The sequence below is a fragment of the Triturus cristatus genome, chromosome 6, assembly GCF_964204655.1.
Source record: "Triturus cristatus chromosome 6, aTriCri1.1, whole genome shotgun sequence".
Lineage (NCBI taxonomy): Eukaryota > Metazoa > Chordata > Amphibia > Caudata > Salamandridae > Triturus > Triturus cristatus.
Window position 1 is genome coordinate 20,091,161 of NC_140589.1, and position 27,366 is coordinate 20,118,526.

The 27,366-nt window shown below is 49.0% G+C and overlaps 1 protein-coding gene across 8 annotated transcripts in view; it reads left to right on the forward strand.

Moving 5' to 3' along the window:
• Window positions 1-27,366, forward strand: part of KLC4 (kinesin light chain 4) — a 595,564-nt gene that overhangs the window by 46,609 nt on the left and 521,589 nt on the right. Inside the window, exon 1 of one of the 8 annotated variants that reach the window (XM_085610146.1) lies at window positions 4,614-4,746. The exons of 5 other annotated variants lie outside the window; for them this stretch is intronic. The gene's annotated coding sequence lies outside the window, so the exon portion shown is untranslated. Of the gene's footprint in view, window positions 1-4,613; window positions 4,747-15,055; window positions 15,282-27,366 lie in introns of those variants that run through there. 2 more of the 8 variants (XM_085610154.1, XM_085610148.1) reach the window with 2 other exon arrangements.

Here is a 27,366-nt window from a genome sequence, read left to right on the forward strand (position 1 = left end):
TGTGTATCTGCTGTCTGGTTTGTGTGAGTGACAGGGCTGGGGAATTCCAGGAGACAGGCTGGGCAGCCAGGTGGTGAATAGGAAGATTGCACCAGGATGGGTGGGAGGAGTACACCTGGACTCTGAATAGGGCTGTGCTCTGCCACCACAATGCTGGCTCCACCTCCTGTGGAGCGTCTGATGTCTCTGCCCTGCACACTGAAAGCAGAAGCCTGCATCATATCAACAAAGTACTCAGAAACTGGACTGAACTAGGTAAAGGCCCCCTGGCCGCAAAGAACAAAATAAATGTAGTATAAATATAGGAGCCCTGCTCCTAAGAGATTAGATCCTGCTGACAAGACGAACCTCTGCCTGAGGAGAAGGAACCGGGAAAGCTGTAGGAGGAGTACTGTCCCTGACCTGGGGGATCGGCCTGCAGTGGTTGCCTTGATGCTGAAGGAGAGGAGAAAGATTGCTAAAGAAACTTTATTTCAACTTGTGCTTTTAAGATCTCCAAGGGCTTGTGACTGAGCTTGCCCCCTGAACGAAGTCCCAGGACCAGTGGACTTCACCGCCTTGAGAAACGCCGCCGAGAACCGCCGTTCTCCCCGTAGCTCCGAAGCCAAGAGAAGTGTGCGTCTCGTGATCGGCGCGTACACTGGAAAGCCTGTGCCAAGCTGTCCGGCCCGAACAACGCGACTAAGGCCCCCCTACGAGCCGTAGCTCGCACCGTGAAGGAAGGACTTCGTGCCGCACTTTGATTTTCTCTCTTCGCATCGTACTGCTCAAGCGTGCCCCCCTACCCCTGTTGTGGGCAGGCTGCGGCGCGTAGAGTGGCTGGGTACGTCGCTCACAATCAGAGCGTACTGCCTGCTTCGCACCGCGCTTAAGGAAAAGGCGCCGCTTTCAAGGTATGGCTCGTACGCCGCAACGAACATCAAGAGCATCGTACCTACGCACCGTCCCCTCGAACAACGCGACTGAGGCTCCCAACGAGCCGTAGCTCGCACCGTAACAGGAGGACATCGCACCGTACAGCACGTTTGTTTTTCATCGCATCGTCCGTGACGAACTCTCCAAAATAAGGTACTGTGTACGTTAAGCACCGCAGGGTGTACGCTTTGCACCGGAGCGTCTGAAGCGTTGTGAGACCCGTTCTTAAGCATCTCTCATCCCGTACGAACCGTACGAAGAGGAACGAACCGCACAGAACCTTGAAATTACGCTTGAAACAAGAACTGCTTATTGCCAATTGTATTGTGGGCCTTTTTATCGTTATTTGGTCTTGTGCGAAGTCTTTCTATATAAAAATACTTATTTTTGATAAATCCCAGTGTGGAGTCTATTTGTGGTGTTGTCACTGAGTTACTGTATATGGTCACAAATGCTTAACCTGTAACGCCCTGAGATAAGCCTTGTCTGCTCGCGCCAAGCTACCTCGAGGGTGAGCAGGGGTTGTGTTAGGAGTGTAACCCCTTACCCTGACTAGAGGAGGGGGTCCCTGCTTGACACAAGTCTTTACCTGTGCCAACCAGAGACCTCCAATTCTAACAACGTGGTAGAGTATATGAAGACATATAGCTGCAGGTGTATAACCGCTTCTGTGTTCAGACCTACCAGCACACCGTACGAGTCCTGCTCCTCCTGGTGTGCCAGGATCTGTTGGCCTGGTTGCCTTCTCCTGGTGTGGCTGTATAAATGTTGCACTGTGGGTGAGATGTCCTGCTCTGCTGATGTTTTTCGCTGTAGATGGTGCATTCCTGATGTTCTTGCTCTGTTCCTCGTGTAGCTGAGTGTAAATGTTGCACTATTGGTGTGGTTGCTCTGCTGTTCCTGGGTGTAGAAACACTGTTGGTCTGTTTGCCTGCGAATCCTGGTGTGGCCGAGTGTAGATATAGTACCCTTGGTGTAGTTGCTCCACTCTTCCTGGATGTAGATGCAGTAGTGTTGGTCTGGTTGCTTTCTGGTGTGGCTGTATAGATGTTGCACTGTGGGTGTGATGTCCTGCTCTGCTGGTGTCTTTCAGTGTAGTTGGTGCATTCCTGGTGTGCTTTAGTGTAGATGGTGCACTATTTGTGTAGTTACCATGCTCTTGCTGGATATAGAGGCCACTGTTAATGATGTTGTCCACTCCGCCTGGTGTAGATAATGCTGGGTGTAGAGGCTACTTTTGCTGATGTCCGCTCCTCCTGATGTAGATATTGCTCTGCTGGTTTGGTTGTTGCACCCCCTCTGGTTTGGCTGCGGGTGCAGGTAGGCATGGCTCCTGCTTGTATGGCATCGACATAGCCGGTGCTGCACAGACTTTGCCCAGCCTTGTCTGATCATTAGATACAAACATTTCCATCTTATCTGCAAAACTAGGAGAGAAAAGCTGCGTTCTTTGGTGTCCTTGTCCGTGTGAGGTCCAGTCTGTGGCTCGGATGGAGAGAGAGCCTCTTCTGATTTTAGTTGACGAGGCTGCCTGAGAGAGGGACTGGGCAGCCCTTACTGCATCTCATGAGAGAGACACTGCAGCCCTTACTGCATCTCATGAGAGAGACACTGCAGCCCTTACTGCATCTCATGAGCGAGACACTGCAGCCCTTACTGCATCTCATGAGAGACACTCTGCAGCCCTTACTGCATCTCATGAGAGAGACTCTGCAGCCCTTACTGCATCTCATGAGAGAGAGCGAGAGCGCCCTTACTGCATCTCATGAGAGAGACTCTGCAGCCCTTACTGCATCTCATGAGAGAGACTCTGCAGCCCTTCCTCTCATGAGAGAGACTCTGCAGCCCTTACTTCGTCTCATGGCAGGGACTCTGCAGCCCTTACTTTATCTTATGAGAGAGACTCAGCAGCCCTTACTGCATCTGAGGGAGACTCGGCAGCTCTTACTTCATCTCATGAGAGGGACTCTGCAGCCCTTACGTCGTCTCATGAGAGGGACTCTGCAGCCCTTACGTCGTCTCATGAGAGGGACTCTGCAGCCCTTACTTCGTCTCATGAGAGGGACTCTGCAAGCAGCCCTTACTTCCTCTCAAGAGAGGGACTCTGGAGCCCCTACTTCATCTCTTGATAGAGACTCTGGAGCCCTTACTGCATCTCATGAGAGAGAGAGAGACTTTACTGCATCTCATGAGAGAGACTCTGCAGCCCTTACTGCATCTCATGAGAGAGAGAGAGACTTTACTGCATCTCATGAGAGAGACACTGCAGCCCTTACTGCATCTCATGAGAGAGACTCTGCAGCCCTTACTGCATCTCATGAGAGACACTCTGCAGCCCTTACTGCATCTCATGAGAGAGACTCTGAAGCACTTACTGCATCTCATGAGAGAGACTCTGCAGCCCTTAGTGCATCTCATGAGAGAGACTCTTCAGCCCTTACTGCATCTCATGAGAGAGACACTGCAGCCCTTACTGCATCTCATGAGAGAGACTCTTCAGCCCTTACTGCTTCTCCTGAGAGAGCTGGTGTATGTGGACTGACAGAGCTGGTGTTTATTCCTATATTGGCTGTGTGTCGCGGGCGTGTGTTTAGTGACAGAGCTGGTGTATATTCCTATATCCCTCTACATTAGGTTGATTTCTAACCTGCTTATGTTTAGAAATAATCTAAAAACCTGACTTTTCCAGTAATTTCCATTGAGTTTGTTGTCTTTCTCCCACAGTGCTAGCGCCTAGATACCTTCATAACCTAACCTATTCCTATACTGGCTGTGTCCTGGGTGGGGTGGGGTGTGGAGGGACAGAGCTGGTGTATATTCCTATACTGGTTGTGTGTCCCGGGGGTGTGGAGTGACAGAGCTGGTGTATATTCCTATACTGGTTGTGTGTCCCGGGGGTGGGGAGTGACAGAGCTGGTGTATATTCCTCTATTGGCTGTCGCCCCACACTCCCGGGACACACAGCCACTATAGGAATATACACCAGCTCTGTCACTGCACACACCCAGGACACATAGAGCTGGTGTATATTACTATATTGGCTATGTGTCCAGAATGTGTCTGCGGTGACAGAACTGGTGTGTATTCCTATACTGGCTGTGTCCCGTGTGTGTGTGTGGGGGGGGGGGCAGAGCTGGTGTGTGTGCGATGATAGAACTGGTGTGTATTCCTATACTGGCTGTGTCCCGTGTGTGTGGGGGGAGGGTTGAGGGGTGACAGCTGGTGTGTGTGGGGTTACAGAACTGGTGTATAATCCTATATTGGTTGTGTGTCTTGTATGTGTTTGTGGGTGGGTGAGGCTGGTGTGTATTTCCACTCTGGCAGTGTCCCCCAAGTCTGTTCCACAGCCTGGGTGCCCTCTGCCGGCGCCGCCCTCCGTAGGCCCTCATCGATCCGCCACTCTCTGAAGCTCGGATCGCGGGCCCCGTCCTCCCCGGGGAGGGAGAGGATGCTGCGGGCAGCAGCTGCTCCCTCCTCCCTGGTCCTCTGCAGTGGGCTTGGCCCGCCCGCCCACCCCGCCCTGCTCTGCTGTCACTCCGCCTGCATTCCTCTGAGAGGCGGTTGCCGGGCACCGGAGCATCCTCGCATCTTCTGGCCCTTGGCACCCCTCCCTGCAGCATCGTCTGGCACCGCACCGGGGTGTCTGGGAGAGGCGGGGGTGGGCACCGGAGCGTACTCTGCCTGCATCTTCGGGTCTGCAGCAGGTGACGTCAGTGTGGCAGCCGCCTGGCAGGCCCTAGGATTGCATCCCCTGGTCCCCTGCACGCCGCCTGTGCCCTTCACCTACGCCCGTCTACACCCTCCCTCCTCCGGCCTCTGCATCCCTGACAGGTAGGAGTGCCAGTCAGGTTGTGCCCATGAAGAGATCTTCCCAGAGCTGGCCTGGTCCAGGGCTGCTGTGTTCCTGTCACCTTGTGCCCCCGGGCGTGCCCTGTCCGCGTGTTCCTTGTGGTCCTCCTTGTCTGTTGAAGTGTGCCTTGAGGTGCTGTACTCTTATGTCCGGGGTGATGTCTTTCTTGTGGCACTTCCTACTCTTCTGGGTCTGTTGACGCTCCTGGGGCTGTTGTGTCCCTGTGTTTCTCTTGTGTCTTTCTTCCTTTTGCTATTGTTGCTTTATTCCTCGTAGTGATATTTCACTGTATTGCTTGTGCCGTAGTTCTACCACATTCTTTGTGGTGTTCTATCACCTCGTGCTTAGTGGTCGCCTTCCCCTGTGTTACTGCGTGGCTGCCTTCCCCTGTGGCGCTGCATGGCTGCCTTCCCCTGTGGCGCGTGGCTGCCTATCCCTTTGGCGCTGCGTGGCTGCCTATCCCTTTGGCGCTGCGTGGCTGCCTATCAGTGTGGCGCTGCGTGGCTGCCTCCCCCTGTGGGGCTGCGTGGCTGCCTCCCCCTGTGGGGCTGCGTGGCTGCCTCCCCCTGTGGGGCTGCGCGGCTGCCTCCCCCTGTGGGGCTGCGCGGCTGCCTCCCCCTGTGGGGCTGCGCGGCTGCCTCCCCCTGTGGGGCTGCGCGGCTGCCTCCTCCTGTGGGGCTGCGCGGCTGCCTTCCCCTGTGGGGCTGCGCGGCTGCCTTCCCCTGTGGGGCTGCGCGGCTGCCTTCCCCTGTGGGGCTGCGCGGCTGCCTCCCCCTGTGGGGCTGCGTGGCTGCCTTCCCCTGTGGGGCTGCGCGGCTGCCTCCCCCTGTGGGGCTGCGTGGCTGCCTTCCCCTGTGGTGCTGCATGGTTCTTTTCCCTTCTGTGCTGAGTGGCTGGATTCCCCTAGAGGTGTGTGGCTGTGTTCTCCGCTGCACAGTGTGGCCGCCTTCCACATGGGACTGTGTTTCCCTATTCCCTCTGGTGCTGTGGCTGCATCCCTCGAGGTGCTTAATCATCTATGCTGTGTCACTGTTTAAATATGGTGCAGTTGGTCAGTTTTGTGTTGGTCTTGTTTTTGGCATGCTGTTTGTGAGTTTTTGTGTTGCTGTCTGCCTACTTTTTACAGTTCTGTATTTACTGTGGTTCTCTTTTGCCACGATCTCCATATTCTCTCTGGTGCTGTCGCCTTTGTTAGCTTCTGCATTTGGGATGTTCTGTTGGCATCTTTTTTGTGGTGGTGTTTCAGCTTCTTTTGGTGGTGCTGTCCCTGACTTTTTCTGTGGTGCTGTGCCTGCCTTTTTTCAGTGGTGCTGTCTGTAATTTTTCTGTGGTGCTGTGCCAGTAACTTTTCTGTGGTGCTGTGCTGGTCTGTTTTCTGTGGTGCTGTGCCTGCTTCTTTCTGTGGTTCTGTCTGTTTCTTTCTGTGGTGCTGTGAATCCCGGTGCTGTTTGGCTGCTTTCTTTGTAATGCTGGTGCCTTGTTCCTCTTGGTGCTGTGTACTTGTGCTGTTACCACATTCCTTGCAGTATTGTTGCTGTGTTCATCAGAATGTTATGTCACTGTGTTCTTCATGTTCTCACCATGTACCTCTTGGCCCCGTTGCTGCGTACCTCTTGGCCCCGTTGCTGCGTACCTCTTGGCCCCGTTGCTGCGTACCTCTTGGCCCCGTTGCTGCGTACCTCTTGGCCCCGTTGCTGCGTACCTCTTGGCCCCGTTGCTGCGTACCTCCTGGCCCCGTTGCTGCGTACCTCCTGGCCCCGTTGCTGCGTACCTCCTGGCCCCGTTGCTGCGTGCCTCCTGGCCCCGTTGCTGCGTGCCTCCTGGCGCCGTTGCTGCGTGCCTCCTGGCGCCGTTGCTGCGTGCCTCCTGGCGCCGTTGCTGCGTGCCTCCTGGCGCCGTTGCTGCGTGCCTCCTGGCGCCGTTGCTGCGTGCCTCCTGGCGCCGTTGCTGCGTGCCTCCTGGCGCCGTTGCTGCGTACCTGCTGGCGCCGTTGCTGCGTACCTGCTGGCGCCGTTGCTGCGTACCTCCTGGCGCCGTTGCTGCGTACCTCCTGGTCGTCTTGCGACCAACAGGCCTGTGTCCCTCTGATTGGTAGTAGACCCTTGGATGTTGTGCCTTCTCTACCAGGGTCAAGACTGATTTGCATATGGCCAAGTCTGAACTGGGGTGGCGTGGTGAGCAAAATAACGATGGATTAAAACCAGATCTGTGACTGGGGGTGAATGTTTTGCCAATTTGCAACATTCCGTCCATCATCTTGTGTGTTTTGCTGTTCGCCCTATGTGGAAAGGTTATGCCCAGACGTGGGTCCTGTGCTCTCTACGCCACTGGAGTCAAGCTATCCTGGCTGAAGAGGGGTGAAACCCCGAAATCGGTCCTAGGATGCTTGATTCCGGTCCAGGGAAGACATGGCTTGGCAGTTTGGGCTGGACTGTTCCCATGAGGCACAGGGTCAAGACTGATTTGCATATGGCCATGTCTGAACTGGGGTGGCATGGTGAGGTGAGCAAAATAACGATGGATTAAACCCAGATCTGTGACTGGGGGTGAATGTTTTGCCAATGTGCAACATTCCGTCCATCTTCTTGTGTTTTTTGCGTCCCTACCATGGCACACATTCCTTAATCCTAAAAAATACCACCATTCTAGCCTTAGCTCTTCGCTATCATGCAGTTGTGGTAGTGACGTACTGGTGTCTTGGCCTATGGTGGCTCTTTGATGATGGTTTCTGTCTCTTTTAAAACGCATGCATCTCTATTGAGACAGTGTTTGTGGTATGATCATAGTGGGTTCAAGTTGGTTCATGGCGGAAAGTGTTATTTTTCTGGAGTAGCGCTTATAGTATATTACATGGTGTGCTCATAGGCAAATTACATGGATTAACAGTTCTGCAATGAGTGTATCGTTACTATAACCGTATTTAAAAAAATGATTTGCTTTAGCCCTTAGCTGCTGACTGTTCTCCTGTCCTGTGCTACGCCCTTTTTAGGTCTCGCCTATGCAGCATTTGCTCTGTCTTTTTAAGACGTGTCGTGTTCAGAATATTGGTGTTAAGCTCTGTTCATTTCCCACCCATGTTTTCAATTGGCTCCTTTGACTGACATGCTTCGTTTTCGTTGGTAAATTTGTTTAGTAGTCCCTCCCTTTCTACTGTTGTAAACTCCCATGAGGACTGCCCCTAGGAAGTTTATCAGCACTCTTTTGTTAATCACCTTTTTGTAGCTAGTGTTGCAGGCACGACCGTTACACACTGCCCCGATCACACTTCCCGGACACAATGTTCATATAATTGGAGTTACATTGTTAGTGTAATTGGAGTTGTGTTTTTACTTGGTTTTCATTGCTTAGCGTGCAAGCCAACATTCTATGTTTTATTTTGCATCTTTAACAATGGCGGCCGTGCGCCTTTCTTTTGTTGTGCGCGGCTCGCCCAACTCTATTTTTGCCCATTTCAATGTTTAGGTCTTGCCTGGCGTGGGCTGCGCACATGCGCAGTCTCGCTGGCGAGATTTAACGTTTTGTGGTATTTTTTGTAAAGGGCTTTAAGCCCCGCCCCTCTTTTCCATTGGCTGGCGTCACCGTTTATGCTAAATGGTGGCCAGCCATTGGAAAAGAGCTGTTCATGATGTTTTCGTTTGGCTTTATGAGCCGTCCCATTTGGACGGGCTCGTCTGCCTTCCGTGCGTCGTGAAAGCTTTCTTATCTTTATGGGGCCATGTGTTTCAAACACATGGCCCCATAAAGACAAGAAAGCTTTTGCGACGGACAAAAGTTAAAGTGGACCCTGGAAACTAAGCCACAGCCTTAACTACGTGTAATTCCTTTGTGGTGAGTGTGCACTATAACAAAACAATACGAAGATTCCAAAGGAAAGGCTGCGCCTTCGTAAAACAACAGTTAATGTTTAGTGATAAAGTACAAATGTGAAATGGGTATGCTGCAAAATAATCTTTTGAACTTGCGTCGCCAAGCTTTCGAATGCACTGACAACAAAAACAGTGTATTTAGGAAATCGTTTAAATATGCGTGGATGTCCGAGGGCTTGCTTCGGAGTCTGCGCGGTTAAAATAAAATATCTAGCACACGTTGGCTCTTTGTGACCCTGTTTATATGCTCGGAGTTTTGCCGATAGTGTTTTTAGAAAATACACCATTGGCCCACACGCAGCTTTAAATTATATCATACGCCGCTGACGAGGTGAAAAAATTGATCCGGTGCTCTCATAAGTTACATAGTGGATGCGGCACTATGGCTAAAGCTACCAGCTGTAGAACTGGGGAACCAGGCTCGAGTCTCCGCGTCGACTCTGCATCCTGTGATTCTGGGCAAATCACTTAATCTCCCCGTGCCTAACAAAAACAAATGTGTTCCTGTTTAAGGCGCAACAGGACAAACGGCGCACATGTGCCCAGCAGACGCAGGCAAACATCAGTTTGTTTTGTTGCGCCGGGTGTACGCACATTTTGCTCTCCACACCCTATCTTTAGGTTGCCTGGAGTGTGTGTCCCGTGCAGATGTTGTGTCCAGTACTTTGGACGCAATAGGTACTGCCAGGCACGGAGTGCTGGCACCGGGAGTCAGGGGACATTTGTCCCCATCTGAAGCACCAAACTCCGCAGCAAGGAAGTGTGAAGTAAGGGGTCTCTAGAGCACGGAGCTTTTGAGGAGCTCCCCACTTGACAATATATGGGAGCTCGGAAGAGGGACATTGGGACTTGGATAGAGGGACAGATGTGTTTTCCTCTCCCCTTGCGTTGGTGCCGGTGGTGTTCAGTACGAGAGGTTGTTAGGCACCAAATCACAAGTTCTTCCATAAGGAGTGATATCTGACAGGTCTTAATATGCACCCTTTACGTTCTAAGGGATGGCATCCCCTTTGTGCCTAGATATGGAATGGCAGTAAGGACCTCCGTGTGTGCACGTGCCATTCGAGCACCTTTGTCTGAGGCTCTCGTGTATGCCGCAGATCTGAGGAGCGTACGGTCTGTACAGGGCAGACCCTTCCTACACCCTAGATGGAGACAGAGCCTGCCCCTATCAGCAATGCCCGTGGAAGTCAAGGTTTTTAGGTCTCGGCGACCTGGCTCATCTTTCCCACCTCTTGCTTTTTTTGTCTTCTTTTTTGTCCTTATCTTCACTCATTCTCTCTTCCACTCCCTCTCGCATCCCCTCCCCATTTATGTCACATCCTTCGCTTTTGCTCTCTCTCTCGCAACAGCCCCACTGCCACATCTCTCACGGTCTCCCCCCATACTGCACCTCAGTGGTGCACCTCAATTTGTGCTCTCGGTCTCTCCCCCCCCTCTCATTTTCTCACCATGTCTATTTTCCTTCATCTCTCTATTGCCCCTTCTGTTTGGCTCTTCTTCCTTCTCTCCACCCCAAGCCTCCTCCTCGTCTCACACTCTCCCACGTTCCTCTTTCTCTCATTCCTTGTCTCCCACCTATTTTTCTTCCCTTGCTCCTCTACCTTGTATTGTCACTTTTTCCTCATGTAACGTAACGTTTGCTTTTGTAACATACCCACTGTAATTTTCTCCTCATGTAACGTTACTGTTCCTATTGTGAAGTGCTCTGACACCTTCGGGCAAAGTCTGCGCTATATCAAAACTCATAAATAAATAAATTGTATGACCTCTTCGTCCCGCTCTCTCGTCTAACGCGGTTTGTCTCTACATCCATCTCTCTGCTCTCTTTTTATTTATTTTATTCTAATTTCTTTCTACTCCTCGCCCGGGGCGCTTTTTCCCCTTTACACCTTTATCTTCTTTTACTCATCCTTCCCTTCTTCCATCTCTCCCTCTCGCTTTCATTGTCTCTCGCCCTCCCTCCCTCCTTCCCCACTCACCTCCTCCCTCACTCACCTCCTCCCTCACTCTCACCCCCCGCGCCCAAGCATCCTCTTGTTGCATCTCATCCTGTCACCTCCTCTTTGCCGCCCCCATCTCCCCAAGCTCTTCTCTCTCTCCACAGTCTGCATACACTTGGGTTTCTCTCACAGACTCTGCTCCGGGGAACTTGTGAAGTGCGGCGCGTGTCTGCAGCAGCAGCAGTGCAGCCCTGGGTCTGTCTGGGGGTCGATGCGGATCTTTCTACCCCCTGGAGCCCTCACACGCCTCAAAGAGAAGATTTGCGTGGAATCAAATCAGCTTCAAAATAATCGTATGTAATTAAGTGATTAAACCTCGCGCTTCGTGGCGTGCGGGAAGGTGCGGCTGACGCTACACACGGGGGTAGTTTTACTTGCGCGGTGGCTTAATCCCCAATACCAACTGCCCCACTCCTCCCCCGCAATGAGAGTCACAGACACTTCTCTTACAGTAGGACGTAGCAAAGTTTACTTCAAAATAACGTCTCGCATTAATGCACCGCATTTCAGGAACATTTCAAGACGGGTATCAGCCTTGAAAAGTGGATGTACGCACGGGGCTTATTTAGATCCCCTTTGGAAGGCAGTTAGGGCCCAAGGACCCCCCTTCCCCTCCACCCAACATTGATTACTGCAAGCATTAAAAATGCAATAGGTCTTGCCTTTCATTAAGTTAAAGCCATTTGCGTTGCTATATAATATCATTAGCAAAGCAAATGGCTTTAACTTAAAGGCGAGACCTATTGCATTTTCAATGCTTGTTTTTATTTGCAGCCCGGCTCACCGCGATTCATCTTGAACAATGGCGGCCGCACACCTTTCTTTTGTTGTGCGTGGCTCGCCCTTCAATGTGAAGTACTGGTACATCGCTGCTTCCAGGCAGCTCCAACTTTCTAGACGCTGGTGGAGGCGGGTAGCTCACCACTCGCTGTTCCTTGTGCAGGCGGCTGCCTGCGCTAGGCATGCTCAGTCTCTGCCGGAGCTCTGGCTGAGCTCTATTGCAACACTGAGAGGCGGCCGCGGTACAGGCAGATGGACGAGAACGCACAGCAGTCGATTGGTAAGCCGTTAACCCCCATCTACTTTTTGCACGCGTCTGATGGGCAGCAGCTGCTAGTTTCCGTGCTGTCGGATGCGTGTTTCTTTCGCTGCATTGCTCTGCTTTAAGAGCATTCACAGGGAGAGAAATACCAGTAAACAGTTGCCTATTGCATCGTGTTTTGTTTTTATTTCTTCTTTGTAATTCTGAGACGTACAGTAACAACCTGCACAGTTCAGGCAGTTTACCCAGACTTTTGTGTAGTGAACAGCGGTAACGCTGAGAGGAATAGAGCAGCCTTGTTTAGGGAGTGCTCCTCTTGCTGTTCGCATGAAGAAGTATAGCAAGTGTCCGTGCATGTAAAAAGTTTGGTGCAAGCTTGCCACGTTTGTCTCTGCATATTTTGCATCAGTACCCTCACTCCTCTCCAACCGCTCTGTTCTCACCCACGTTATTGCGGTGCAGAGCCCATACATTGTTCTTCCTCTTCCCATCTCACATTTCCTTTCCAAGCAGCTGCATCAAGTAATTAACATTCAAGCAGCAGGGGCTGGGAGCATTCCTCCCCCCTTTGGTTATGTCTCAGTGGACAAACACTTTCAGATCAAAGGTCATTACAAAAATACATATTTGGTTACCTTGCTGGTTTTCTAGGGACTTTTATTTCTTTACACAACATACCTCAAGGGAAGTTGGGAGTTACTTACTCACCCAATGCCACCCCGCCCAGCCCTTCACCCCTCCCACAACACTGCTGGCCAGCCCCCAATGCCACCCCTCCAAGCGCAGAAGTAAATGTTTGTCAGCATTCCATGTAGGTCATAAGCTTCAAATATGTAAGTAGCTTGCCCAGCAGTATTAAATGCTTCCAAACCACAAAACCGAAGTAAAAAACGTTCTATTTACAGCACCAATATCTAACTTTTACCAATGGTAGACCGATTGCATTGCAAATGTTTGGTTATGTTTGGAGCACGCCGCTCTTAAGCCTTAATAACTTTTTTCCCACAAAAAACTTGCGGACCAAATGTTAGTCACATATTGGTAAACCCAAGATTTGTGGATTCCCTTTGAGGGAACTAAGAGAGTAGATACAATACAGCAAATGATTTTCTTTCTGGAAAAAAATGAAAATAGTGCTGTGGGGAAGGGAAAGATAATGTTTTTGTTTCTAAAATCGCATCAACAAACGGTTTGATTTGTTGAGATCACCACCTTCCCAGTTTGAGGAATAAGCAGAGCTGTAAAAGAAACCATTTTTTCACCACCGTTTTTGCATTTTTATGATAATCCATTTTTTATTTTTTGGGTGATTTATTTTATTTATTTTGTTAAGGAGTTTTCTATAGCGCTAGCCTGACCCGAGGGTATCGGAGCGCTTCACAACAGTTTTTGAACAAGATTCATACAATAAAGCAGTATTCTACATATAAGTTTGGAAGTCCAAGTGTGCTGAGCAGCATTGAGTTAGTATGTGAGTCCAGAGATAAGCTTTTAGAGTGCACGTTGCCTTGGGGGTTGATACAATAAAGCAGTTATTCTACATATAGGTTTGGAAGTCCCTAGTGTGCTGAGCATCTTTGAGGTAGTCCGTGAGTCCTGAGATAACCTCATAGAGTGCACGTTGTCTTGGGGTTGAACCACTTAGGGGGGGTGGAGGAGCAGTTAGGGGTCAAATAGCAGGGAGGAGGTAAGTCTCAGAGCTACAATGGCTGGGAGAGACAACAAGCAGGAATTTGCATTTAGATGGCGGCTATCCATTCGGGAGGGAGCGGTTGAAGAAAAGGACTTTTAGGTGTTTTTTGAATTTTGTGAAGGACGAGATAGTCCTGATACCGACTGGGATGGCGTACCAGATTTTGGGTGCGTTTCCGGCGAAGGACCGTGGGGCAGTTTTTTGTTTGCGTGTTTTCATAGGGATGAGTAGTAGGGTGCTGGAGCTCCTGAGGTTCCTTGTCTGACCAGCCCTTTTGAGTTTAGCTGCCAAATACTCAGGTTTTCCTGTGTGCAGGGCTTTGTGTGTGAGGCAGGCAGTTCTGAAACTGGCACGCAGTTCGATTAGGAGTCTTTTTAGTTCTCCGAGTGCTGGTGAGATGTGGTCGTATTTCCTGATTCCAGTGACCATTCTAGCTGCTGTGTTGAGAGTACTTTTGAGGGGAGCTAGGTGAGATTTTGTTGTACCAGTGAGGGTGGCATTCCCGTAGTCGATTCCGGATAGCACCAGTGATCGGGTGGCTTGTTTGAGGTCGTTGGTTGGGATGAATGGTTTTATTTTGTTAAGTAGCTTCAGGTTGACGAAGGCACTTCTTTGCGGAGTTCTTGATGTGTTTGGCCATGTCGAGTTTTGAGTCTAGGGTGATTCCTAATGATTTAACGGAGTGGGCCAGAGCGTGAGTGCCGTTGAGAGCAGCCAAAGCTTTTAGCCATTCTGAAATGTGAGGGTTCTCTTCTTTGTTGGAGATGAGGAGTACTTCCGTTTTGCCTTGGTTGAGTTTTAAGTGGTTAAGCGACGGCCAATGTTGGATTTCTTTTAGAGTGACATTTAGTCCGTGAATGTCATCAATGGAGGAGGTTTCTAGATAGATCTGGGTGTCCTCTGCATAGAGGTGGAAAGGTATGTTAGCATTTTTGAGTAGGGTGGTCAGGGGATCCATGTATATGTTGAACAATTAAGGTGAGAGTACTGAACCTTGGGCGACGCCCCTGTTGACGGGGTGTAGGTCGGAGGTAAAGTTTATTTTTTATTTTTATCCTTTGTGAGCGGCTGTGTAAGGAGGAAAACCAGCGTAGGCCCACTCTCTGCATGCACGAGTACACTTTAGCGGCCGCCGGGCCGCGCTTGTGTTTTAGCGCTTGTTCTCCCTGCATCAGTCAGAACTCCTCCATTTACACATTTCTCGTCATCTCCTTACTGTTCATCACTGTCTTTTCGCTTTCCTTCTGCAACCCATTTCCCCTTGCATCACCTCTCCCTCTATCGTCTAGCTCTTTCATTTGGCGCTGTCAATTTCCCTAAATATTACATTACACTTTTGAGAAAAATGTAAGTGCAATTGCCAAACGACCGTCCATTCAATTGAAAAAGCCACATTCCAACATGGTGGAAACGCGTCCATCCACCTGTTGCGAGTACTTTACAGTCTGCTTCCGTGTCCCGGCTCTCCGCCTGGGCGATGTAATACAGAATCCTCCGGTTATGCGCAAGGATCCCCTGCGTGCAAAACGGAGTGGAAGCACCGCTGCACGCTCAGGCGAAGGGGGCGCGCCCAGGCGGCTTCGGCGTGAACAGCTGATACAGTATAAGTGTCGGCGAGTTAGAAGGGGCGACGAGGGCGCACCGCGTGTTATTGCATACTTCTTGTTCGTCTTTCATTTCCGTTAGGTGGACAGAGGGTTATTCGCCTCCCTGCACTCGTCCTTCCCCATATCGCTCACAGGGGCTGCCAGACCAGAGTGGGAGGAGCCGAGGACACAAAGGAGGCATGTGAGGGTCGTCCGATGACTGACAGCAGACCACCCCCAAAAATAATAACAACAATGCGCCCTCTGCAGGGGTATGATAAGTGCAGTTGTGCCGAGACTGCATCCCTGCGGCGAAACACCTGCAGGTAGGTGGGGGTTGCGTACAGTTAATAAATACCGCCTTGAATTCATGCCCATGGAAGGTGCATCCAGGGGGCAGACACTTAGTGATGGGTCCAACTGGTGATAGGCGTGTAGGGGCAATATGAGGTGAAGTATAGAAAGAGTAGCCCGACGAGGCAGGCATACAGAAGTAACCCTAAGACCGATGGGTTGTATCAGAAGTGCAGGCACAGTGACATTCGGCACAGTGACATTCGGCACAGCCGTAAGGAGGCAGTCTGTGCAGACGTAAGGGCAGCCTGTGCAGACGTAAGGGCAGCCTTTTTAGACACCTGGGGGCACCGTGACAAACGTGAAGTTAAGAGAACGTACAGTACAGAAGAGAAATGGACTGTGCAGCTAACAGCTGATTTTAGTCATGTTTTTGTCTCCATCCGTTTCAAGGTTCAAGTATATTATTGCATTAGAATCAAAGGATGTCTGGCGATCAGCCGAGTTTGTTTCTTAATATTTATTTGTGCAACATTGGATTCTTATACAATTACCTTGTCAGTTGTAAAGGTGACTTATACATAGCTCACTGGCCATTTTCCGATGTTCGGCAATGCTCGTTCGTGGATTTAAGGAGCGCAATTTTGTCTTCTTATTTTGAAGCAAGGAGTCCTTTTTTTTTTTCTTCAAATCTCAAAATACTTTGATTTACAAGAGGGTAGACAGAAAAACTGTAACCGGGTTAACACAAGATATCTAAGGCAAAATTATCACATATACAATCATAAAGTGAGGTTATTACGCCTATATGGGTATCGAGAGGCTAACCCAAGTGATCAATAATAAAATAAGAAAAGACAGGCAGAAAGGAAGGAAAAGGGAAAGAAGGAGAAGAGAAGGAAAGGGAGAGCGAAGGCTAGTTGAGAGATAACATTTATTTCCAAAATTCTATGCATATGTTGGCACGAGCAGTCCCATATTGATAGGGCTAACGTATAACAGCCTAGTACAGGTAACTATAATTAAATACAAATATTCAAGTGATACGTTAATTATAACAAACGATAAACTTGCGCGGAGTTCCGTGAAAAGTGAAAGAAGTCGCTTTATTCAAGCCAAGGTAGACAGCAAGTAAACGCGATGTATATCAAGTCATGTATTTCTGTTTCTTAATGGCATTTAAAAGGGACAAATTTGCAAGTTGCCAAAGTCAAATTGGAAAAGTTGTTTTTGCAATACCGCTTTTTTAGTTTATAGTTCTCGCTACCCAACAAGTCCGTATTCTTGATTATTCTTTTCTTTGTGGATTCAGATGATGGAAATACTATTACTTAATCTTTAGAGTGTTCATGTGTGGTTTTAGGCAACGCTTCGTCGTGATTATGGTGTTGAAGCGCTTAGCGGTAATTCGCACTCCTCCCTTAGGAGATACCTGCTTCCTTTTCCTAGTAGGATTAGTTGCGCTAAGTTTGTGCTGTTGGCCGTAGTGTATGAATAGAAATAGATTAATTGAAGATTATTAGAGGCCTATTAACGTGCAGACTACATACGCTATGGTATTCAGTTTGTTACATTATAACAAACTACTGCAAGACATACTATAGAAGCCAACCAGGCAGCAATGCAACATTTAGGAGAAAAATGTATTGGTGCTTTTAGTCTGTTGGTCCATTTGGAAAAACTGTCTTTGGATTTGTGTGGCTACTCCCAACTATACCTCATGTTTTCCTTAATATCATCTGTGTGCTTATCTTTGCCCCCCCCCCTCACCTCCCCCCTGCTCCCCCAAGTTCCACCTGCTCTTTACAGTTGTATGATGTTAATAATAAAAACCGATACCTCATGTTCACACAGCACAGCGTGTTGTGTGTTTTGTGTGCAGAAGCTCTGCCTTGTGCCCAGATCGTCAAACACACAGTTTTCCTGGGGGCTTTCTAAAGTATATTGCTATTTTTAGTAAAACAAAAAAATGATGAAAAAGCTTTGTTCAATGAAAGTTCTGATTCATTGCTCACTAGAGAAAGTAATGTCTGCTATGTAGAAAATATACAAGGGTTTGGGACGTTAGGAATAAAAAACTCACTGAAATTCATCACTTAGGTTGTGCAACACAGCCACAGCTCCCTTCAAAATGCACTGCTTATGATCTTAGATATGACATCACAAATGACATCATTGATAACCTCAATGAAACCGTCATGATGGATGGGCAACTCTGCAGTGGGTCTGTCTGAAAGAAAGGCTTTGTGGTGCTCAACATGCATAGGGCATAGTGAAAGGACAAGTGCATAGAGCAATGCTGGAAGGGCTATTGCTAATTGGACTTGATTGTATGGCCTACCCTGAGAAGTCATTGACTTTATCCAGTGGCTTCTTAGGAGGTAGGGAATCTCTCTCTCGCTCTCTCGCTCTCACAATAGCACTTAAGTATACATTATTACCTTAGATAATGACTTTCTTGTCTTTTTAGTTATTGAGTTCCTAAAATGTTTTTATGTGTCTTTCGGGTGAGGAGGGCAAGGAAGGAACGGAGGGAGTGGGGGTTCAGTGAATTCTCAATCTCAGAGACTACAAAATGCTTGATTTGTTTGTTAAGACAGTAAATGCAGTGGGGAGTAGATTATAAAGGAAGCTATCGCAAGGATTGTAAAGGAAGCTTCCGTTGGAGTTTGTGCTCTGTATGGATGTGTGTTTGTGTGTTACTTGTGACGTGTGTGTGAAGAAAGATTGCACTGCGGCTGCATGTGTTGTCTTCTGCAGTGGAAAATGAATCAAAATAAATGAGCATTGGCATAGCCAGTAGGTCTCGCCTTTGGGACCTTATAAGTGTTTAGCCATGCAACAGTTGATGTTGTTGCACCAAGGATATTGTGCTGCATAACTAAATACTTATAAGGTCCCAAAAGCAAGACCTATTGGCTATGCCAATGCTTGTTTCAGTAGTGGCGTGACTTGGCCAACATTGAGGCATTCAGGTATGATGCCGGTTCTCAGGGAGCTGTTTATGATCCTGCACCAGAACAAGGCTATGGAGAGTTTCAGTTTTTTGGTCAGTTTGTTGGGTATCGGGTCAAGGACGTGAGATGCTGGTTTGGAGGTGGAGATCAGTTTGAGGATCTCGGTTTCCGGGATGGGGTTGAAGGACTTCCAGGTTTTTGTGGGGGGCTTTGGCATGCTTTCTACTGTCACTGGGGGGCAGGCTTTTGCAGACTGGGTTGACGTTCATGTCCAGTGAGAGCTCAATCTTGGTGATTTTTTTCTTCGAAAAAGTTGGCGAAGTTTTCACACAAGACCTTGGAGGCCTCTAGGGAGGATTCTGGGGGTTTGGAGGTTTGTTGCCTGATGATTTTGAACAGTTCTTTGGGCCTGTTTTTTGCGTTGTCCAGGGCGGCGCAGAAGAATGTGGATTTTCCGCTGCTGATGTGTTTTTTCTATTTCCTTCGGGTTGCTTTGAGTTCGAGTAGGCTTGAGGAGGGGTTGCTCCTCCATAGTCTTCTTTCATTGTTATTGTCTGTGTTGAGTCAAGATCTGGATGGGATGTTCCTGTTTTTTTTTTAGTTTCGAGGGGTCTACTTGATCTAGAATGAATGTCATGTTTGTGTTGTAGTGGGAGGTGAGTTCTGTTGTGTATAGATCATTCGTGGAGGCAGTGAGGAGAGAGTTAACCCTTCCCTATAGGTCAGTCATGTTAAGCTGAGTGAAGTTTCTGGTCCATTTCGGAGGGTCTTGGGTTTGGGGGTTTAAGTGTGATTGGGTGAGTGAGGTGGAAAAGGATTAAGTGGTGGTCGGACCAGTCCACAGGCAGGGTGCGGTATATCGTAACAGTGTCATGCTGGGCGATAATGGCATCTAGGATTGCTCCTTTGTTGTGGCCTTCCTCTAAGCAGTGTTGGGTAAGGTTGTTGCTATGAAGCAGCTCCTTCAGGTTCTGGATTAGCAGGTTGTTTTCTTCATTCCAGTGTAGATTGAGGTCGCCCAGAATAAGGTTGTTCGTGTCTCGGAGAGAGCAGTGGGCAATCAGGTCAGACAGGTGTTCAGTGAATGTGGTGGTGTTGCCTGGGGGGTGGTAAATAAGGTGGCAGATAAGTGTTTTGTTGTTGCTAGTGTGGATGTTGGCGGTTAGGCACTCAAAGGTGTTGTAGTTGAAGGAGTCTATTTCCGTCACGGAAATATTGTTTTTGTGGATGTTTGCTATGCCTCCACCTCTTTGATCTTTTCTATCTTTGTTGGGGATTACAAAGCCAGGGGGGACAAGAGATCCATGAGTGGAAATGAGGAGTCATTTAGCCATGTCTCGGTGATGAATGCTATGTCATGGGTGAGGATGGATTCCGCTAGCTCTGTGGCATGCTTGGTGGCTGATCTGCAGTTTATGAGCATGCAGTTTGTGAGGGACGTCTCTGTTGTGGGTTTTTTCGTTTGGGACGCCGTGGGGATGATAGTGCGTGTGGCCGGGAGTCTAGGGGATTTCAGAGGGGCCTGTTCTCTTCCCAGTCCGGTGATCACCTGTATTTTGGATTGGAGGGTGGCAGTAATAGGATTGTCGTACGAGGAAGCGAGAGCTGCTGCTTCACTCGCAGACGTTTCATCTCTAGTTCTGTTCGGTCTCTGTGTCTGATTAGAGAGGGGGGTAGAGATCCCTTTCGGGAGGGGAGCCTTGGAAAGGCTCTGTTTAGAGAGAGAGGGGAGGGAAGGGAAATGGTGTGGCTTTAGGGGTGCTGCGAGGTTGGTAAGGAATTCACTAAGACCCTGGATTATGGTTGTTATCTGGCTTTCAAGCTGGGTGATCTGCTGCCCAGTCTCTGTCGGTGTGGGTGTTCTGGGTGGGAAAGTTGAGCCTGGGGGGGAGAGCTTAAAGTTGTTAAGTTGCCCTTTTGTGAGTGAGCTGTCTGTGTGGGATCTAGGCGGAGTCGGGGTGTGGAGAGGCGGGGGCCATGTTGGGGCGTCGGTGTTAAATTGCATGAGGGACTGGGGAGGGGTCTGGGAGTCACGTACTGTGTGTTGAGGTCGTTCGAAGTGGGTTGGGAGGAATGGAGGGCGGGAGTCGGGTGAGGGTGGTTGCCAGAGGGGGCTAAAGGGGTTTTGTTCTCTCTGGTAGTGTTGGGGGTGGTGTCTCACGGCGGGAGGCAGGTGTTATTACTAGGTTGCACCGGAATGATGGGTGAGTTCTGTTGGTGGGTCGGGTTCTTCTGGGAGAGGAGGATGGTCGGGCAGGGGAGGAGTGCGTGGGAGGAGTGCGTGGGAGGGATGGGAAGAGAGCGTCACAGGTGTCTAGATTGTCATTGTTGGCTTGTATCAGAACTGTGCCATTGGAGTAGATGGTCGCAGTGGTGTACCCATTTCGCCTAGTGTGGTTAGGGGCTGAGAAAGTCAATTTGCAGCTATGGGAAGTGTTAGTCATTTTGGAGATATTGAGTTGCGATCTGAGGACGGAGTTCCATATTTCGGGTCTTTAGGTGTTTTTTTTCGCTTTGGGTGAGAGAATGGGTGGAAACTGATTGAGAAGGAGTTTGGGCCATGCGGTTTTAAGTGGTTCACAGAGGCAGAGTTGTAGTAGGCTGACGTGGCGGATGGCATAGTGACTACGTGGGGCAGGTACCCTATAAGGAAGGGTGGGCTAGAATTTCCAGAGCCGTCCTTAGAGGGGAAAGTGCGAGTAGTAGAGAGATTTCATGCTGTTGCTCTAGGGCTGGTCGTTGACTCTCCGGAGCATAAGGCTGAGGGTGACTCCTTGTAGGTCCCTTATGGGTCTAGTTAGTGCCCGCTGTAATTCGCTATGCCTCTGTGCTGCGGGGAAGCCCCAAAGACTTTCAACCATGGTGTTTGATGGTTTGTGGAGGAGACTCAGATCGTTTATTATGCTCGTCGATTGTGTGTGGGGGGGTCTTCATTGATAGCTGAATGTGTTTTCTGGGGAAGCTACCACGGCTGTCCCAGCCTCCGTTGCAGTTCCTCACTGACCTTTTATTAGGGACTGTGTGGTGCTGTGAGTGATCATTGGTGCAATTATAGAAGCTTCATTGTTTGCATGACATAAATTACTTTGGGTCGTCACTCACTGTCTATTAAGATCCAGCTTGGCTGTATTCAAATTGATCTAGCCTCTTTAGTTGCATTTGCTGGGTCCTGTATATGCTCCCTCTGATTTCTGACAGAATGGGCCAGTGCCAGAGGCAGACACTGTGGGCGAGCCCACAAGTCTGATGTAGGGACTTTCAGTGGAGGACAATTCTTCAGAGACGAAGCAGGTGCTGCTGCCTTTTTATTTATGGAGCGTCTCTGCCGGGCACCATTTTAAAGTCAGGCACCCAGCTTTAACAGCTCCTTTCCGCCCCATTGCTCCTCGTTGATTGGCCCCCACTGTCCCCTAGGCCCACCACTATCTCCGCCGTGGTCGTGGCGGCACCAGGATCTCAGGCGCTCGTGGCACTGGCAGCATTACAGCAAGATTGGGGGCTGGTGTCTTTTCTTTTCTTCTGAAATCACTGTTCATAACTCACTCTCAGTGGCTCACAAAGAGGGCCCACCCCCCAGTAGCATGCGGGGGAACAACAGGCCACACAGGCCTTGCGGTAGAGCCCTCAGCTGTCTCGATGCCAGTCCCAAAATGGCGGCCGCAACACTTGTCCCGAACGGGCACAGTGGAAAAGCTCACCCAGCTGCTGGCCATGGGCCGCTAATCGCTCACCACAGGGCCCCCCCTCCTCAAACAATGCTAGGAGGACTTCAGGCAAGATGGCGGCCGCGGAGGAAGCCTCCAGTCTTCGTTGCCGGGACAATCACTACAGGACTCAAAGATGCTCAGAAGATCGATCAGGCGGCTCAAGGACCCCTCCGGGGTCATTTCAACCTCAATTCAGTTTGTGTAATAAAAGGTGTGGAACCTATGAAAACTAGACACTTCTCCGAACCGAGCAATGGGTCAGTTGTGTAGATTGCCTATGTTGTTCACAAAGAAACTAATTGATGTAATAAAAATAATGAAAATAAGTTGGTGACAACTTTTTTTGTGTGAAGGAAATCCACCTTTTCTGCTTGAGCACCCTGGATTTTTCACCTGTTGCTCAACCTTATGTTTGCTGTACACTTTACTCCTTCTAACAGTTAAATGCCTGTGCTCCCTCTTTAAACATGGGCAAATTGGTAAACTCCTTATTTAGGCCTCTCAAAATCATAAAAATGTTTCTAGACCTGCAGGTTTAGTGACTTGAATAATCCATTTGTCCCAACTGTAATGTACTTGACTTGTAAAGTAGTCCCAGATTGTGTGAGCCTAAGTAGATATTTTATTTTACGGAGCCACATTTTCCTTCATTATCACATATGCGAGCGCATCTAGAAATATAGGGTCTGCATTTCTGCTGTACAAAAAGCGTGTTGTTTGATTGAATAGACTAAAGTTTGCTCCATATATAATGAGAATCTGGCTCACATGTAGGGTACACGCGATCCCTGACCTGCCTCTTGGTTCACTAATAGCATTGTCATCAGAGCAGGAGTAGGAATGTTTCTCAGTTCATGTTTCGAAACTCACTTGTAATAAATTTACCACTAAAGCAAGATGTCGTAGTGCACTGTCCTTTATGAACAGCACATTTTCCATTGAAATGGTCACAAAGTTTCCCACTAAAATGCAGTTTTACTCATAAAACTACATGTTGTCAACATTAATCTGAGGAAATTGGGTTTCAGCAAAATATTTATCATTTGCACATCACCAAGTAACTGTTCTGATTTGTTTTCATCCCATTAAAATCTTTTTTCCGACAAATAATATGCTTTCTTAACTACTGAAATATATTTCGAAATGTTTGTACACTTCATTTACAAACCATTTAAATGTTGTGTGTTAGAAAAAAACCTGTCATCCTACAGCATTTCATTTCCCACGCTTTGTACAGCACGAATGTCAGTTATAGTCCCTTCTCTCAAGTAACTATAACTTGCGCCCCTCCATGCAGTTTACTCATCAATCATTTAATTGCAAATGTTGCAGTGATATTATCAATGATCTCATAGAAGATGTCGTAAGTGGTGTAATGTGGGGTAATTAGTGCATGGCAAGGGCGCACGTTGTAGTTACCGGAGTTTGTTACTTGAGATAACTGTACCTATAGCTGGTGAGTTCCTGTGGTTTTCAGAGTTTAAAACGTTTCAACTAACTATAACGTTACTTTAACTTGAGTTTTTTTTCAGTGAATTTCTAGTTTCTTTTGCTGGGGACCATGGGCATGAATGGGCGCTGTCAATCTCCTCTGTTTCAGGTTGGACAAGCACAGATGGGGGAATGAGCAAGGGGGTTCTGATGTTGGATGCCACTCATAATTTACATATATTGCGAGGGAGCTGGAAATGTTTTGATGTACCTCTATACTTTGTCATCGATGATTGCACAGCTAACATTTGTGTATCGTTTGATTTTGCAAATCTAAATAAAGCTTTAAAAAAAAAAAAAAAAATTCTAGTTTCTTTTTACATTAAGTAATATTTTATTACCATACGTAAATCCAACCCCCTGCCACATACGCCCAAAGGCCTAGTGCGGCTGAGTGTATCCCCTGCAGGCAGCCAGCCCCATACTGCACATTACTGTCAGCCGTCTTTGGCGGGGGTTGAGCCTTTAGCATGTGGCGTAGGATTGGTCTTTAGGCCCTGGAGACCACATCTCCCAGACCAAATACAAAGAAATAGGGGAGGGAGGCCTGAGGCCAGGCCCGGTGGCCAACCTCTCCAAAGGCAGCCACCCTCACGCTGCTCAGTGCCTTTGGTCATGTGCAGCGGGATGTTGCACACAGGTCCTGGCCTGTAGCCAAGCCCTGCTGCCAGCCCTGCCACATGCAGCTATCCCCACATGCGCCTTTGCACGTGCTTGCAGCAGTTTGGCCGTGGCCCTGTCATCAACCTCCTTCCCAAAGGTAGCCAAGCCCATGCAGGGAGCCAATATCACACCTTGTTGACCCCTCTCCGTGCCTCTTCAGGCCTGGGGGACCCCATCCCCCAGGGCCCTATGTACTTTAAAGGGTAGGGGGCCGTGTGGCTACCTTCCCAAGCCTATTATGGCCCAGGGGACCCCATCCCGAGGCCCGTGTTATTTCAAGGTGGGTGCCCTTTCGCCCACCCAGGGTATCCACCATACGCAGTTTGGGGGGAGCCCTGCAGCCCCAGTTGACTCCCCACATGCTGCATTAGCGGGGCATTGCTCCCGTCGGCAGGGACATGCTTTGTATGCTGCTCCCTACAGGTGGGAGCAATATCTTGATCTGTTTTTCTGCCTGCCTGAGTGCGGGCAGAAAAGTAGATCTCAAGGCTGCTCCCAGCCGGCGGGAGTATTTTTAAAGCTCCTATCTGCTGGGAGCAGACTTGGTGTTTGCTCTCGTTTGGCTGGAGTTTTAAAAATGCTCCTGCCAGGTGGGAGCAAACACAAGATTGCCTGCCTGCACTGGTGCAGGCAGGGAAACTGCTTTGTCCTAGGGGTGGGGCTCCCCGGGACACAGTATGAGAGGTGGTCCCAGGGCAGGATCCCTGGGGCGATTAATGGCTCTGGGAGTGGGGCTCCTCCCCCCCCAATTAAATTGCGCCACAGGGATGGGGTCCCCAGGGCCAATAATGTGCCCCTATCCTCAAAAAATAAACTTGTTGTTTCACCCCCCCCCACCCCCCCACACCTTCCTGAGCCTTGGCTCACACTTGGAGGCTTTAAAAAAGCACAGGAGCTCCCACTTTTTTTGTCTGTATTTTGTAAAACATTTTGCAGCAAAATTAAGGGGGGAAAAACAGGTTTGTTCCCAAGTGCCAAGTGAGGTCCCTTCTGGTCTTACCACCAGGCCTAGAGGGTTAGGGTATCCATACTCTGCCCCCTTATTTCTTTTTATTTTTTTTATTATTTTTACTGGGACTTGGGACTGAGTCGTGAGTTTTAAGGTGGCTGCCACCATTTCCTGGTTGTGGTGGTGGCAGTCAATCAGATCAGTCTCAGATCTGTCTGCTCCACGGATCCTCCGCGGCGTGATATATACAATTTTTTTCCTAATTGTTCCAATACTACTGAATTGTTTTACACAAAACACTCTTTCTGCAACAAAATCTAGCTTTGAGCCAAATTTGGTGTAAATCCGTTCAGCTGTTCGGGCTGTAGCAGCCTCTAAAGTACTTTTTTGAAAATATTTTTGGCAATTTGTTAAATAAAGCCAAAGTTATGAGCAACATAAAAAAAAGGAATTTCCTATGGAAATGACAACAACACGGCCAGGGCCATGGGGGTGTCACCAATACAATAGACAACTCTCATGAGGAGACCAACGGGAAGGGGAAGCTTCCAGTGTGCATGGCTACAGGCACCCTAATTCTACTCGGGCAACAGCAGCCACCAACACAACAGTGGCAGCCCCAAGCTGCCCAGTGCAAGCCCTTTCTGCGCAGAGCGAGAGGGAGAGACCAGTCCTCTGGAATTGTCGGCCCCTCAACCAAGTGACTGTGCTGAAAAACTGTCTCACTGCATACCACCAGTGGGGATAGAATAAAGGCCTTACTTCAGGAGTGGCGGAGGTTCACGTCAGACAAATGGATCCTCAACATCGACCAGCGTGGTTATTGTATAGAATTTATAAAGACTCCACCGAGGGTCAGACCAAAGAAAAGATCACATTCTGAAGAGGAGTGCGGTGCCTGCAACGTGAGGTGCAGGAACTCCTAGAAAAGAGGGCAGAAGAGTGTCTATAGCAGATATTAGTCAAAGAAACGACTCTGTATACTTCCTCGTCCCAAAACAGGCAAGTTGTTAAGCCCAATTCTAGACCGCTACTGCCTAAACAAGTTCATAAAGAAGCACAAGTTCAAAATGAGCACACTGCAGGAGGTCACCCCGCAGCTGCGGGAAAAGCACGTTTTTGCAACCATAGGCCTAAAGGATGCTTAACTACACATTCCCATGAACCGCAAACACAACCTGTGGTTTGTAGTTAACAAAAACCACTACCAATTCAGAGTGCTATCTTTGGAATCAAGTCGGCACCCAGAGTGTTCATGAAATGTTTGGCCGCAGTGGCGGCCCATCTAAGAAGGGAAGGGATGGGATACATGGCTGCCCATACCTAGACGCCTGGCTAATCCAAGCAAGCTCGTACTCACAATGCGAAAAGACCATCCGGACAGTCATGGACACCCTTCAGACTAGGATTCATGATCAACCTAGAACATTTTTCAACCAGGCCGGAGGAGAGAGCCATGCCTACCCTCGAGGGAAGGATTCAAGCAATCACAGACCAGGCTTGCTGCTAATGCATGGGGCAGTCTTCGACAGTGAGGGCTGTGATTGGGCATGGTCCCACTGATCCCACACGCAAGACTACATACAAGACCACTTCAAGGGTGGATCCAAAACCAACAGTCACAGGAATCGGGGAGGATCTAGTGGGTGTAATGCAGAAGGTGCAGGAAGAGATGCCATGGTGCAACGTAAAGAACATAATAGTAGGCCGGCCCTTCAAGCAACCAACTCCAACGGTGGCCCTCTCCACAGATGCGTCCCACATGGGTGCAGGAGTGCACATGGGAGAGCTAAAAACTAGATGTCTATGGAAAGCATAACCAACACATAAATATTCTGGAGCTAAAAACGCTCTTCGTGTCCCTGAAGGAATTCCAGATGTAAGTGAGAAGAAAAAGACCAATCCAAACAGACAACACAACCACAATTTTCTGTCAGAACAAGAAAGAAAGGGCACTTGGAATACACTGTTCAAACTAGCCTAGTGGTTCTGCAAATGGGCCACTCCAAGAGGAATAAGCTTGATAATAATGCAACTGTTAGACATAGAAAAGGGGGAAGCCGGCAGACAAGCTTCTGTATCACGGAAATGGGAGCTAAATGAACAAGTGCTTCAAGAGGTGTTCCAGCTGAGGGGTACTCCAGATATTGATCTATTTGCAACTCCAGAAAACGCAAAATTCTAAGGCACCCACACCACCGCTCCCAGGAAAATGTCCTGTTGATTGACAAGTCAAGGAAATTTGTATACGATTTTCCACCAATTCCGCTCCTACCTCTAGTGATGAACAAGTGCATAGAGCCGCAAATGACACTGATTCTAATCGCCCAGCAGCAGAGCGCATTCCAGA